The sequence below is a fragment of the Lissotriton helveticus genome, chromosome 8 (assembly GCF_964261635.1).
Source record: "Lissotriton helveticus chromosome 8, aLisHel1.1, whole genome shotgun sequence".
Lineage (NCBI taxonomy): Eukaryota > Metazoa > Chordata > Amphibia > Caudata > Salamandridae > Lissotriton > Lissotriton helveticus.
In genome coordinates this window covers 1,600,593,670-1,600,608,767 of record NC_136069.1, presented here as the reverse complement: position 1 = coordinate 1,600,608,767, position 15,098 = coordinate 1,600,593,670, and the positions used below count along the sequence as shown (strand labels likewise).

General features: G+C 49.0%; 1 protein-coding gene and 1 long non-coding RNA gene across 3 annotated transcripts in view; one reads left to right on the top strand and one right to left on the bottom strand.

The window, feature by feature from the left end:
* Positions 1-15,098, top strand: part of LOC144772081 (protein sel-1 homolog 3-like) — a 397,544-nt gene that overhangs the window by 113,450 nt on the left and 268,996 nt on the right. The gene's annotated exons all lie outside the window — the stretch shown is intronic.
* On the bottom strand, positions 5,441-14,383 carry LOC144772079 (uncharacterized). Of its 2 annotated transcripts, XR_013599636.1 has the most exons (5): positions 14,318-14,383; positions 13,840-13,913; positions 6,423-6,550; positions 6,192-6,327; positions 5,441-5,775 (listed from the first exon to the last, which is right to left on the bottom strand). It is a non-coding gene; the product is annotated as an uncharacterized LOC144772079 (long non-coding RNA). The 2 variants fall into 2 exon arrangements; XR_013599637.1 differs by lacking the exons at positions 6,192-6,327; positions 6,423-6,550.

Below are 15,098 nucleotides of genomic sequence, written 5' to 3'. Positions count from 1 at the left end.
CCTTGGAGAAGCCCCTTTGCACACCCCTCACATTACTCCTGCCTTATGGGGGGCTACAAGCAAACGTTTTTGAACTTACACAAACAACTTTGAAAGAGTGCAAAGCACTTTGCATGGCCATCGTCCTGTCATGCCAAATTCAATTTGAAGAAAATCCACTAACTTGGCAGATGCGCCCCTCGCACATCCACTTTGACCTTTGAAAATTGGGCTGCTCCTTATTGTCTGATTTTAAACGCAAAATTTCGAACCACTACTATTTGTTTGCACAAAAACACAAACTAAAAGATTTTGTGAACCTGGTCATTTAGTCCTCAGCATTAAACGAACGGCCTACATACGTGTATTTAAAAAATAAAAAAAAGGGTTAACAGTCGGGAAGTTTCCTGTATGTTAGAAGTGGACATAATGTAATAAAATGTTTTTTGGCACCCAACACAATTGAACTCGTTTATTGACTTCAAAAGGATGACATGCTGCAAGTACAGGGAAACAGCAAATATAACGACGGCCAAATAACACGTTGCCTTTGCAACGTGGGCGGAATAACGAATGAGTGCGAACCACGCATTACATTTACAATGCAAGTCGTTACAGCGACATGCCTTGGTACAACGACATGCCGTAAGCCAAGCGGCGTTGGACTTTAAAGTCCAATGCTTTCCCTAATGTTACGGTGACTGGAGTTGGAATAGTAAATTATATTATTCCAAAGTCCTGCACCCTCCTAAGGCAAGTCGTTGTAACAACTTGCATTGTAAATGGAAAGCACGGTTTAGACGCATTCGTTGTTCCACCTGCAATGTTAAGGAACGCGTGGAAAATGAATGCGTGGTTCTGTCATAGAACCGCATGCACCAGCTGCAGGATTCAAATTACCACCCGCAGACCCCTCAAGTGGAGCATTAGCCCACTGAGGCCCTAAACCTAGTAACTGAGGTAGTGATCTGTTGATGACAGCATATGTCAAAGGTGAGCGTTTAATTTACTGATCCCTCTTAACCTCTTGCATGCTGATGACGGCCCCCAGCCGTCATGCACTACGGCGCTCGTGTGCTGATGACGGCTGGGGGCCGTCATAAACCCGCCCACTTGCGATTCTGCCGCACAGGCGCAGAATCGCGGCCGCATGGAAGGGGTTAATGGCCAAAGCTAAATCTAGAACAGGAGTTCCACTCTTTTTTGTAGTGAGAGCTACTTTTGATCAGTGAAAATCATCATGAGCTACTGCAGGCTAAACAAATTGCGCATTGTTAGCAGATGCCCCAGAACCAGCTCAATTGACTTTAAGCCTTATGTCCATAGAGACAGATGCTATTATTTGAACAAAATACTTTGACTTCGGGCACTATGACAGGGCTTCCATGTGTCTCAGTAAGAGCATGGCCTTTGGGGGGATGTATGAAAATGTGTGCATATGAATGAGATCTACGTGTACAGGTGACTGAGAGACTGTGTCATACGTACTTGTTGCACAGGACTTACCTTTCGTCATATGTGGCACTTGTATAACATAAACAGGAGCAATTTAAAGTGCAGAAATATGTTATGCAACACTGTTCAGGATATGGAGCCTTTTTCTGCACTTTAAATTTTCTCTACTTAAAATAATGGCTGTATTTCTTCACTTATAAATATGGCACTGTATCGAGAAGATTAAACTGAAGAGTTAATTTTGATTATATGAATTCCATAAAACTTATCATTTACATACTCTTCCATTACCAAGTGTCACATTTACAATCACCAAGCTTCTTGCTCCCAAGGGCCTGTATTCATGGTGCCATATTTATAACAGAAAAATACATTTGTTTAAATGGGAAGAATTTTAAGTGAATAAACATGCTTCATACATCATTAACTGTATTTGCCTTAATTGATACTTTAAACTTCTTCTATTTGAAAAACATGCCTATTTTTCAGTTATAAATATGGCACAGATGCTTGTAAATGTGAAACTTTGAAATGGGCAAAATACAATGAAGAGTTAATTTTTAAGGTAACTTGTCATTTACATTTTTTCCCATTTAAAAACATTCAGAACCCTCATTTTGTTCATATGCTCCAATATTGAGTTGACAAGGACTTTTATTTAAGAGTTAAATACTTAGGGGCCCATTATGATGCCGGGCGGATTGCCCCCGCCAGGCTGGCGGTAGCCACCGCCAGCCTGGCGGGGGAAATCCGCCCGACATCCACACTCGTTTCCCCCCCCGCCATATTAGTATGGCTGGGGGGACCTCGGCGGACGGAAAGACCATCCGCCGCTTTTCCGCCCCGGTCGCCTTGTGGCTGGGGCGGAAAAGGAATAATATGGTGGCGGTGTCTATCAGACACCGCCAGCCATATTATGATGGGCGTCTTTAGGTGCCTTTCCGCGGCGGCGATGCCGCCACGGAAAGGCATGCGGTCTTCACTCTGGGGGCCCCCTGTGGGCCCCCAGAGCAAAGGAGAGGTGGGGGGTGCACACGGGGGGCACCTGTGGTACCCCCCTTCATTTGCATTAACAAAGCGGCAGGCACCGCGCGGTGCCTGCCGCTTTGTTTATGTAAATGCTGATATGCATTTTTAGCATTGTGGCGGGCGGTGCAGAGAGCATCGCCCGCCACAATGCTAAAAGTGCAGGTTGTGCCCACCACTGTGGCGGGCACATCCTAATACCCCCCACGGGACCCCCGCCCTTATGGCGGGTGGTCCCGAAATCCATCAGGATGGCGGGCGGTCAAAATCCGCCCGTCATCCTAATGAGCCCCTTAATTTCTTCAGTTCTTCAAATCTGTGACCCAGTGATGAATCTGATTGAGCACTGCTCATTACCAGGCTCTGCTATATGCAGCCTGCCTGAGGCTAATAACATAAAGTAAACACAACCTTACCTTAACCTTAAAAGAAAAAGGCGACCTTGTGTTTATTTAAAATTCAACTCAAGGCTGCGAGCTATTTTGAAGGTGTGGCAGCTTGGACCCCCCTGGTCTAGAAAGATGTCATGAGATGGGAAACTCTGGTCTACACCAGGTGGGTAACTCAGACTGCCCTCATATGGTCACTCCCTGAATTTGCTCTTATGTTAGTGGGTGATAGTACTTTTAATGATAAGAACCAGAATATAAATCAAAAATATAAACATGTAAAATAAAAAAAATAACATTGAGCTGCAGCCGCTGCATTTCCACTGTGCCATGTGAGTCAAATTTTCAAAACATAACAAAGCACCTATATGTTGACTCAGCCTTCCATCCTTCTGAGGTCGATAGATTGAGTATCAATACAAATACTTGTTGGAATGTATAATGTGTTTTTCACATGGAACATGTCAAATGGCAATAAAAATGTATACATAAAAAACCTCAGATTTGAAAGTTACAGCGCTTTGAAATAGAAGAACTCCAGCATGAAGCTCTTGAAAATTGTTTTATTAATTGGGGGTTTTACGTCTGCCTTATTAGTTCTAAAAGTAAGCTGATTATTATTGGCAGAAGGAAATGAGTACAAATTTACACAGCACTGAACCCCATGTAAGGGGTGGAAAGTGGGATTAGCAAGGTCAGGTCTGCCTTTTACTTGTGTGAACACCCACAACCCTGTGAGTTTGTGGCCATTCACAAACTCTTATCCGACCCTTTCCCACACTATAAGTTCTGAATCGGGTCCAATGAATCTTGTTCTGGAAGTCATCAGATTCACTAACTAATACAGGGGTGTCTACATGGGTCCAGGCAGGCTAGATCCATGCTAGATTTTGAGGGTTTCTACATGGGATATATTTATTTCCAATGAATATAAAAAGGAGTTCTTCACATAGCCAGTTGAGATCCTAAAACATGACAAGGATCCAGGCGCCACTGAGAAACGGTCTTTGACCTCTTTTTACTTCATGTTTCTGTCCCTGCCACCATGAATCCTGAGACCTGCGTCGCCAGAGAGGTGCCACGAGTCACACAAAAGGCAAACCAGAGGTACTCGCTGCTACTTTGGCTCCCTGTAGGTGATATCCATGGTTTTGGCCCCTTGTACAACCTATAAACAGTTAAGGAAATAACCTACATTAACAAAGCCAGTCATTCTGCTTTTTAGGTCTCGGCCTGCGTAGGCTGCGCTTGCGCAGTCTCGCTCCGAGACTTTATGTCTTAGAGGGACTTGAACCCGCCCCTCTTCTCCATTGGCTGGCTTCCTAAACGGAGGACAGCCATTGGAGAAGAGGCCCAAGTGATGTCATTCTTTGTATCTAAGTCCCGTCCTTTTGCGATTGGGGGGCGTTTTTTTACTTTCTTTCCCGGCTATAAACGACAGCCAAAAACACGCCCCCCAGTCTGAAAAGGACGGGGCTTAGATAGAAAGAAGAACCATTTGTCTGTAAGCCCCGTCCTTTTCAGACTGGGGGCGTGTTTTTGACTGTTTATAGCCGAGAAAGAAAGTAAAAAAACACGCCCCCCCCAATCACAAAAGGACGGGGCTTACAGACAAATGGCAGTGCTTGTTTTTTTTTGCACTGAGGGGTAAGTAGCTATAGGGTGGCTTTAGCAGTCAACTTTAGCGGCTCAAGTCGTGTGGCCCTGGTACACATGTGGCAAATGACAGCAGCAAAGCAATACATACCTAGAGACCTCTGACTGCCCAGGATTCCCAAAAATAGCCCTCACGATTTTAAAATCAGATGGCATCATTAAGTTTTTTTAAAGCTCAGAAGCGCTCTTTCGCATCTCCATCTCTCTTTCTTCGCTCACCCCTGACCCCTCCGGCCTCTTCCACTGCCTCCGCCCTCTGCCAATTCATTTCTCTGGTTTCCCCTTCTGCGCTCACACCCCCCTCCCTTTCCACACACCGTCACTCCTGTCAGTGTGCATTACTCTCCTGCTCGTTTCCTGCCCCACCGCCCTTTATCTCTGACATTTAAATTACAGCCCAAACTGCGGATCAATATCGCTTTCGGGGCGGGGGCTGTGGGATGGCGGGGGCTGGGTCATGGCTGTGCCTAATAGGGGATCGGAGGGTGCTACTAAATCATAGCAGCCCTATAAAGAACTTCATCCCAGCGCACACATCCTCACGGAGGAAGCAGGTCCCGCTAGACTGGCGCTATACAGCAGCGCCTCACTCCTACCGACCCCCCCACACTGTGAACGTGCCCCAGAGTTGCCCAGCAGTGCTCAGCAGCTCGAGCTGTGCCCAGCAGTTCCTGCCACTGCTGCAGAACTTCAGCTGTGTGTACTTCCTGGCCGTGCTACTTCAAAGAACAAATCAGTCTGCCCCTTCAGATTTATATTGAGGCTCTAATTGAGTCCTGTGTTTACGATTAGCAGGAATGAGCTCACTGGAACCAGAAACAGAACAACCATAGTCCGAGTCAAAACATTATAGAAAAATATTCATATTTTATTTCTTTTCTTCAGTATAAGTATATCATTTTTTTCAAAACAACCACATAACAATGATAATATGCACAAAAATATTTCAAAAACATCCCACATAACCATACATATCTTCAATCAAACTTCTCCACAAACACACACATTCTTAAAGCATTCTGAGACTCAATAAATTCTATCATACTCATCCATTCTTCAATCATCCCATACACATCATACTTCAGTAGCCAGACGTTGTACATGTATTGTGTCCTGGAAAGTCTCCAAGCACAGGATAGGAGACTAGATGACAAAATAACAGGACAGACACAAAACGCCAACGCGCGTTTCGGTGCGATGCCAGGTCTAGGGCCACACCTTCATCAGGGCACACAGAGTAGGGGAGGGGGATGAAAGAACAGCATGCAATCTGAAAAAAGTAAAAACATATTCGTTTTAAGATACACACAATTCTTCTAGACAGTTGTTCACACACAAATCACAAGACAATTATTAAGTGATTGAGTGACATCACAATAATGCCAAAATTCTGGTTAGTACAGTGAGCTAAAACACTGCATAATAGATCAATGCTGTAAAATCAGAGAAAACGAGAAGGGAACCCACAGGACCACATAAAGATAAATATACACCAACATTTATACTAACCTCTTTGTCACCAGTTGAAAAAGGCGATAAAAGGTTGCAACCTAATATATCACAAACTTCACAACAACAAGAGTTACAAATGGAGAAAACTCAAGGGAGTCCGTTAGTTCCATCAATAATGGTCTCTCCCCACAAGATTCTAAGGATTCCAAGGAGTAGATTATAGTCAATTCCTACAGATTTTAACTTTCAAGGTCTCCTGACGGGATTTCAATAGCGACGTTCCACGCGCCTCTAGTCGTTACGGTAGTGTAGCGGCAAACCCTGAAAGTTTTCGGGTAGGTATTCAGCAGAGGGGACATGGAACACACGCCTAGTACTCAGAGATCAAAGTTCATGCTTTAGAGGCCAAGGTATGAAATTCGTTTTAGATAATCTGAAGGAATTCGTCGCCCCTGATATACTTACCCGAACAATCACGCAAGAAAAAACAGCTCATGGGCGGTTATTCAACAATAGATGCACACCCACTCTACAATAGTAGCTGCAACCATCCACTAGAACTCCTAAAGGACTCAGATCCGATACTGCAGAGTCTGAAAATAATTTATAAACAGAGTCAGGACATCCAAATTAGCCCACATTGCGAGAGTTTGTGTTCCTAGGAACGTAAGGAGAACCAGGGTATATCGGATTTCAGGGGGTGAGCACAGAGTGGACTTATTTTTTATAAAAAAGATTATATATACATTATCCCAGTTTCAAGAGCCTTTTTAAAAAAAAAAAATCTTTTTTATTGGCATATTAAGCAAGAACAAATGCTGTATCAACATTGTGAGTATAAAGTCCGTATTGTGCAGTTCCCCCACATCAGCAATATCAAAGTAGTTATTTCACGTTTTCATTTTGTGTTATCCCAACTACCCCTTGTAAACCCCCCCCTCCCAGACATTCCCACCCCCGGCACTTACAGTTAGACATTTTAAGACAGGTATGGTACGGGACTCAATCTATCATATCTAGGTCGCAATCAGTTATCTGCCACTAAACTAGAGAGGACTGTATACATTATGATACATATATGTTCTGTGTGCATTGCACCTGGTACCGCTCATATGCACCACAGCACCAGGTGGCAATGGCAGTAGGGGAAGTCTCATTCATTCCGAGCATATCATCTCTCATTTTAACCATCAAAAGCAGACACACTAGATGCATCTCCATCTCCCGCATCAAAGGCTTCTATCATGGCGTTCCAATCTAAAGACGTTAATGTCTTCCTGAGGCCCCTACGCTCTTCGCGCTGTAGTGTCATACCCTCTGCCGTTCCCCAGCGCACCACCTCTGTCCTCCACACCTCCGGGTCCGGCGGTCTAGCCGACTTCCATCTCATTGTTATGGCGCACTTGGCAAGTAGTAGAGCTAAGTCGGTAAAACGTGTAGCTACGCTTTTTTTCGGTTCAGTAGGCCCCAGTCCCAGTAAGGTATACCCCAAAGAGGCGTACGGTTTGGTAGGAGCCAGCTTAAGCAAAACATCGTGGACCGTCTTCCAATAGTACCCCAGCTTTGGGCAGTTCCAGAGCATATGTAGCAGCCGCGCGTCGTCCGCGCCGCATCGGGGGCAGGTGTCAGCCGTGTTAGGGAACATGGCGTGTAAGCGATGGGGTGTTAGGTACGCTCTGTGTAGGACCATAAGTTGGATGAATTAAAATGTTGGGTTCCTCGACACTGTCTTCGGGAATTTAAGAATTCGTTCCCATTCCTTGTCCCTGACCGGTCTCCCTATATCACCTCCCCACTTGTCACGTAAGGGTTGTAACAAGGTTGCTCTCCCCGTTCTTATACCACTCGTTAACCATTTCGTCAGGTGACTGCCCGAGCCCATGAGGTACTGCAATGTGAGCAGCGGGTTCGTCTGCGGTTCGTCTCCGTTCGGCGCCCAGGTCATTGTAATATAACGACGCACCCCTGCATGCACGAGAAACAGTCCTCCCGGGCAATGGTGTGTGCCGCGAAAGTCTTCAAAAGACATAACGCGGTCATCCGCAAACAGGTCCCCCACCTGCGTCACTCCCGCATCGTGCCACAGAGCATCCGATTCGACAGCGGGCCTGTCCCTATCGGGAGTCCCAAGAGAGGTATCGTGGGGGCATAAGAGGACACAGGGGTCGTGTACCTCACTGCCCTCCTCCAGTAGGTAATTGCAAGCTTGAGCAGGGGAGGTGTCAACCTAGGGATTTCCGCTTTTGGCAGTAGCAGGGTGTGGATGGCCCCTCTCGCCCAGTCCGCTTCCGTCATGCCAATTTCATGCAAATTGCGTCCGGCCAGCCAGTAGGCCAGCCACTGCAGCTGTCAGGCATAGCTATATGCCTGTAAGTCTGGGACTCCCATACCGCCCGCCGCAGTGGGGAGCTGTAGTTTAGTCAGGCCGATGCATCGCCTACCCGATCCCCACACCAGCTCCGTGAGCATTGTGTTCAGCATCTTAAACATAGAAGCAGGGGCCATGAAAGGCAGGTTCGTGAAGTAATAAATAAGACGTGGTAGTACTACCATCTTAGAGATGGCCACCTGACCTGCCACCGATAATGGCAATGCAGTCCAGAAGTGCACCTGTGACTTCAGTCGTGCGATCGATCTACCCAGGTTGGCATCAATCAGATCCTGCGCCTCTCTGTATACTTGTATCCCCAGGTACCGGAATGTCGTCTCCGCCACCTGAAAAGTGTGCGGCAGGAAAGGCTACTGGGTAGTCGCTCCGGCAGCATTGAAGCAGAATCCGTAGGATTTAGACTCACTAATTGTGAGGCCCAACAATGCTCGGAAGCTCTCAAAGATACTGGGAATAGGGTCCAGTCCGCCCCTCAGATCTCGCAAGTATAAAATAATATCGTCCGCGGATGCCGACACCATGTGTACTGCCTCAGCCCTCCTTATGCCCTTATGGCGTGCCAAAACTCGAAGCTTACACAGAAATGGCTCCAGCGCCAGTATAAATAATAGCGGGGAGAGCGGGCATCCTTGCCTGGTTCCTATCGCTATATCAAGTTGTGTCGAGATGCATCTATTTGTGCGTACCCTGGCTGTGGGGCGGGTATATAACAATCGGACCAAGGCAGTATACTCGGGAGGTATCCCAAACTTTGCGAATGTTGCAAACATAAAGTCCCACCTGAGGGAATCGAATGCCTGCTTCAGGTCTAGGGAAACACAGCCCTCCGTCCCCACAGGCGCTCGCTCACGCAGCATGAGTTGGCTGAGCCTCCGCAGGTTCATGGCCGTACTCCTGCCAGGTACAAAGCCGCATTGGTCAGGGTGTATCAGTTGCGGGATGTACTGGGCCAGCCTTGTCGCTAGGACCTTACTTAGTATTTTATAGTCCGTGTTTAGTAAGGACAGAGGTCTATAGTTAGCCAGTTGCAAGCCGTCCCTTCCCGGCTTCGGGAGTGACACTATCAGCGCCTGCAGGGACGACTGCGGCAGCCCCCCCGATTTCAGTGCTTCCTGGTATACCACATGTAAGCGTGGGGCAAGTAGATCAATATAGGCCCCATAGAACTCGGCCGGGAGGCCGTCCGTTCCAGGGGTTTTTGTCCGCGGAAGCGCACGTATGGCCTGGCGTATCTCCGCGCCCGTGATTGGGCTCACCAGGGCCCGTAACCGAGTGTCCCCCAGCCGTGGCAATTCAAGTTCCGCCATAAACTCCTCAAACGCTTCGTCTGACATCTGTCGGTGAGGGCCATATAGCGTCCCATAGTAGTCCCTAAAGGCAGTGTTGATGTCTATTTGTGTCGTGGCTGGGGACCCTCTCTGGTTGGTGACCTCCAGTATGGGCAAATGTACTGGATCATCCCGTACTATACGGGCCAGTAAAGGTCCTGATCGCTCCGCCTGCGCGTGCTACCTGCATGTGTACTCCCTGTAATCCAGCACACGTAGTTCCTCTAGGAGCTCTGCGTGTTGTATGTGCGCCTCCTGCAGTGGTGTGAAGGGTAAGTTTGTACCTGCAGCCTCACTCTCCAGCATAGCCAAGCGGCCCTCCACCTTCCGGAGTCTCTCTAGTACTGTATGTCTCATGCCCACCCTTGTACTCATCGCCTCCCCCCGTATGGACACCTTGAAGGCGTCCCATTCCACTCGTCGTGTACTTGCCGTACCAGCGTTAATGCTAAAATAACGTGTTATTGCATCTGCAATTGACGCTCGGAAAACAGTGTCCTCCAACAATTCCGGGGCGAGGCGCCACATCGGTATAGGCGTTGGAACCCTACCCCACTGCAATGTGACTTCCACCGGGTTATGGTCAGAAAAAGTCTTACCCACATGCTCCGCCAGAGTCACCGTCCCCAGTAATGATTTACTACAGAAGACACGATCTTTCCTGGCGTGCAGTTTATGGGGCGGGGAATAGAAGGTGTATTCTCTGTTCAGTAAGTAGGTGGACCTCCACGTGTCAGCCAAGTCCCATCCCTCCGCCCATTGCGCTAGTGCGTCAGCCTGTCTCCTACTCTCAGTGGCCTGTAGTGGTGGGTGCGACCTGTCTAGTGATATATCCAAAACTGCATTGAAATCTCCACCTATTAGCCAAGTATGATCTGCCCAGCTTGCCAACACCCCATTAAGGGTAGTTAGGAAGTCCGATTGGCCTGAGTTCGGCGCATAAACACTACCAATCACAACAGGGGAGCCATCTAACAATCCACAGATGAACACGTATCTACCCTCCGTGTCCAGTTTCTTTTCCACCAGTTTAAAGGGAACAGAGTTTCTCAACCATATAGCCGCCCCCCCCTCGAGAACACAGAATAAGTGGCAGCAAATAATTGTCCCTTCCATTTCTTAAGTAGCTTCCCGCTTTCTGCACTATTCAGATGAGTTTCCTGCAGGCATGCGACCATGACGTGCCTCCGATTAAGTTGTGCCAGAATTCTATGTCTCTTATGAACGGATCCCATTCCTCTCACGTTCCAGGTGCATATTTTGTACGTGTTAAGGGTCCCCATTGCTGTCTGTGTCACATGGTATCGACAGGCCCCATACCAGGAAGGTTGAAGGTAATCTATGTACTGTCTCAAGTGCCAACAAAACTTGTAATCCCCGAACTTCTAGGTCCCCAAGTGAAAAACCCTGAGGTCCAAACATAGTCGCCCAACATGGGCAACAGGTAAACCAGAACATGGCTATGCTTTTGGGGGGGTGGTACCTGCGTACACTCGCTCAGGACCTGTGGGTGGTACTGCAGTGTGCCCTGAGCCACTGTACCCCCTTTCCCTGTCCGCCCACTCTTGCCCCTTCTCAAAGCTCATACATTACCGGCCAGTGTTTTCTACTGGTATACTCAGAAGTCATTCGCCACTTGGGCAGTGATTTTAGGAAAAAGTTGCAGGCTGTCGGCAGAGCCCGACACCTCCGTGCGTGTGTCCGAGTTGCTGTCCACTTCTGATTTGTCCCTCGCGTCGTGATCAGCCAGCGCAGCCTCAGTCAACCGGGCTATTTTCGGCACCCTCCGAGCTCGATCCGACATTGTACCCCCGCTCTCCGCAGTCCTCTCCGCGGGGCCCGCATTCTTGTCAGTCCGCTGCTTGTCCTGGTGCAAAGGCCCTCCGCCCTGGTCCTCTTCCAACAGGTCCTGTGTATGTAATGGTGACAGAGCCACCTCCATCCACTCCGCCGCCTCTTCAGGTGTGTCAAAGAAGTAAGATTTGTTCCCATGGATTATTTTGAGGCGGGCCGGGAACAGTAGTGCATATTTCAGGTTCCTATCTCGTAGTTTGCGCTTCACTCCCAAGAATGTCGATCTGGCCTTCTGCACTGCCGGGGTGAAATCGGGGTACACCGAGATGGTCTTATCCTCATACCTCAGTGGAGCCTTCTCTCTCGCCATTCTCAGGAATGAGACTCTGCCTTTGAAATGCAGAAGGCGTGCTATCAGCGGTCTCGGTGGGGCGCCTGGCTTAGGTGGCTTCACCGGCATCCTGTGGGCCCTCTCCACGCTATACAAGGAGGTCAGATCTTGCGGTCCCACTACTTTCTTTAGCAAATCCTCGACCAACTGCGTGGGGTTCCTCCCTTCGCTGCGCTCCGGAATTCCTAGGATTCGCACATTATTGCGGCGGGCCCGCCCTTCCGCATCGTCCATCTTGTCCCAGAGTAGCTTAAGCTGTTTCTCCATATGTTCTATTTTTGTGGAGTGCTCCGTCTGCTGAGGTATCAGGTCGTCAAGCTCAATCTTATGTTCCGAGACCTTTTCGGCTAGTTTGTTATGAACTGCTCTCAGGAGCGACAAGCCGGTCGCCATATTGTCCATACGTGCCTCTAGCGCCTCCCTGGAGGCCCTTATTTCAGCCAGTATGAGGTCTAGTTTAACGTCCTGTGTGCACTTGCCTGTCAGTGGTACCATCTCAACATTTGAGGAGCTAGTGGATCATCTGAACCAGTGGACTGGAGGTCCACAGTAGTGCCCTGGTCCGGCATCTTGGCTCTATTCCTCCCCATGTCTCTCGTCGTCGGAGTGCCGGCGGTGGGGGCTCGTGCTCACTCCCAATGCTAATGCGCGCAGTGCGTGTTCTCAGTCGCCACTCACCCACCAACCGCAGTCACTCTCCAATGGCACCAGGACTTGTAGTAAGATAGGCGCGTCTCAGCACCGGATTCGCGCCCGGGCCGACCTCCGGGCCCTGTCAATGCCACAGTCCCGTGCCCCCAGTCGTGCGTCGTTAGGTGTGCAGTGTGCAATAATAGCATTTCCCACTGGGGTCCGACCTGTCGCAGTAGTCGGGAAGACTGGCGGTTGTGTCGTTCAGGCCTCCAGTGACCAGCGGCGCATGTAAACAGTGGGCCAACGATCTATTCTCCACCGCCGGCGCCAAGTACAGGCAAGGTGCCACAGGGAAGCTCTCAGAGGTTCAAGGCGGGGTCCACCCGTCCCTGCCACGGACTGTATGGCATCGCTGCAGCGCTCGCTGCTTCGCATGCGTTCCGGTCGTGCACCAGCGTCACAGCAGCAATATCGGCCTTCCGGAGTGATGCCGCCCCGGCCCCAGACGCGTAATGGCGGGCGCCACACTACGCCCAAAATGGCACCCTCCAGCACAGTCCGGCCGCAGTGACGCGCACCCCCTCCGGTCCAGTCTTTCAAATCCCTTTCAAGGCCTGCACATACCAGGCAGTGTCTTTGCGGGGCTCCGGGATCCGCTCACAAGGGTTCGCAGCTCCCCCGCTAGTTCCGCAGGGTCTCCTTCTCTCCCGGTGCCGGAGCGCCGAGTAGCTTGTCGTCACGCCTCCGCGTCGTCCCCAGAGCTGGCTCGATACCACAGCGGCGCTGCGCCTCACTTCTGCATCCCGGGCAGCTAGGCGGGGTATCAAGTGTGGGTTTGCCAGTCGTACCACCAGCGGAGGACACCGCTCGGTCTCGCCGGTCTTCACTTGCTTCGGCACCGGCAGGTCTCGTCGGCCTCGGTTCACCTCGCCACTTTAGGCCACGGCTTGCCTCGCAGACCTAGGCCCCTCCGGCTCCGTCCGTCTTGTTCACTCTTGTGGGAGTCCCGGGACACGCACCCTGCAGGTTTTCGCTTTCCTCACCCATGGCATTCACGGGGCTTGAGCGGGCGGCCCGCTGGATACGGGGAAGGTAGGATAAACAGCTAATATTCCTGACAGAGGACGGAGCTACCTCAAAGTGCGTCCGCCATGCTCGGCTCTTGGCCACGCCCCCCCCCCCCCTCAGTTTCAAGAGCCTTAAAGGCCCACATTCCCAAAAGGGAACGCCCACCCATTCTCTACAGGGATCTAAAAAGTTTTCAATGAAGAGAGCAAAGTGTTTATATGCTTCGGGAAGATTTGAATACAACGTACTATCGTCTGCTAAAACCAGCTAATAATTTACCTGGTAGTGTTAGAAGACGGAACGCTTATTCGGAAACACCAAAAGAGGCTGTTTTTCAGTCTTTCAATCAGCTCCTGTAAAGAGTAAAAACAGAGCCAACGGTAAGAAACTACAGTCTAGATGGAAGACCGTGTTTAGCAGATGCCTGGTTTTACCGAAATATCAAAAAGGTTTCTAGAAAACAAGGAGAGAGAAAACAAGGCTCTCCCTCGGTGCTAAATCGTTTTTAAGCGACCAGGCAGGGGTTACAAACAATTCGAACCCCACCCGCTCATTATCAGAATAATGGAACGAGCATGGGAGCAGAGATGGAGAAATAGAAGAATAAATCCATGCTCGTGGGGCTAAGTGACATGGACCCGCAATTCCCCCACTTTACCCCAGGACCCGGGCGTTTTCAAAGATGGAATAACACGTCCATTGGTCCCACTAAAGAAAAAAAGTGCCACAGGGAAACAGGCTGGGGGAATTTCTATACCTTAAAGCCATTGCGGTATCACAGAAAAGCCAATCCATCCGACGTGCGGTGATGCGTTGAAATCAGCAGACCCGGGAGTGCCAGGCGAATAACACAGCTGGGTTTTTTTTATAATTCCCGCGTACGGCCCTGATCCAATCGAGGAGCAGGGCTGAATAGGGGCTGCGGTAGGAAAAATGAAGATCCGAAATGGAACTCGAAGGAATCATTAAACCGAGTACCGACGATCTACTTGTCGGACTCGGGTAAAATAAAGCATCAGCTGAGGGAAATTAAATGAAAAGTTTATTCAGCTATTCCTGCAGATAAACGCTCACGTCTTCAACAAACGGATAAAGGAATATATTCCTTTTATTTTCAACGGGTAATTAAAGGGATCTTTTAATATACAAAAAAAGCCATATTCAACATCAGAAACGGATAAGAATCAGAGTAGGAGGCGGATGGTAATAAGAAAGTATTGAAAAACACTTTTCTATACAGTAGTATATATTATTCTGCCAGTCCGGCCAGTATGCGCTCATGAATAAAAAGGGCAGTAAGGTGGTAAAAAGCGTTCAATTTTGCAATAGATAGTTTAGGGATCTTTAAATACGTGCCGACGAGCAAGAATTAATATCGTCCCTGGGACCTTTAATAGAAGGACGGCGACGAAGTCAAATGTCAGGCAAAGCGGAAGTGACATCGCATCATTTGGGCAGACCTCTTGACCCACCCATAATCTTGTACCAGTCTCCTCTTCATGCAGAGGAAGTATGGGATGGAGCGGATGTTCTAGAAA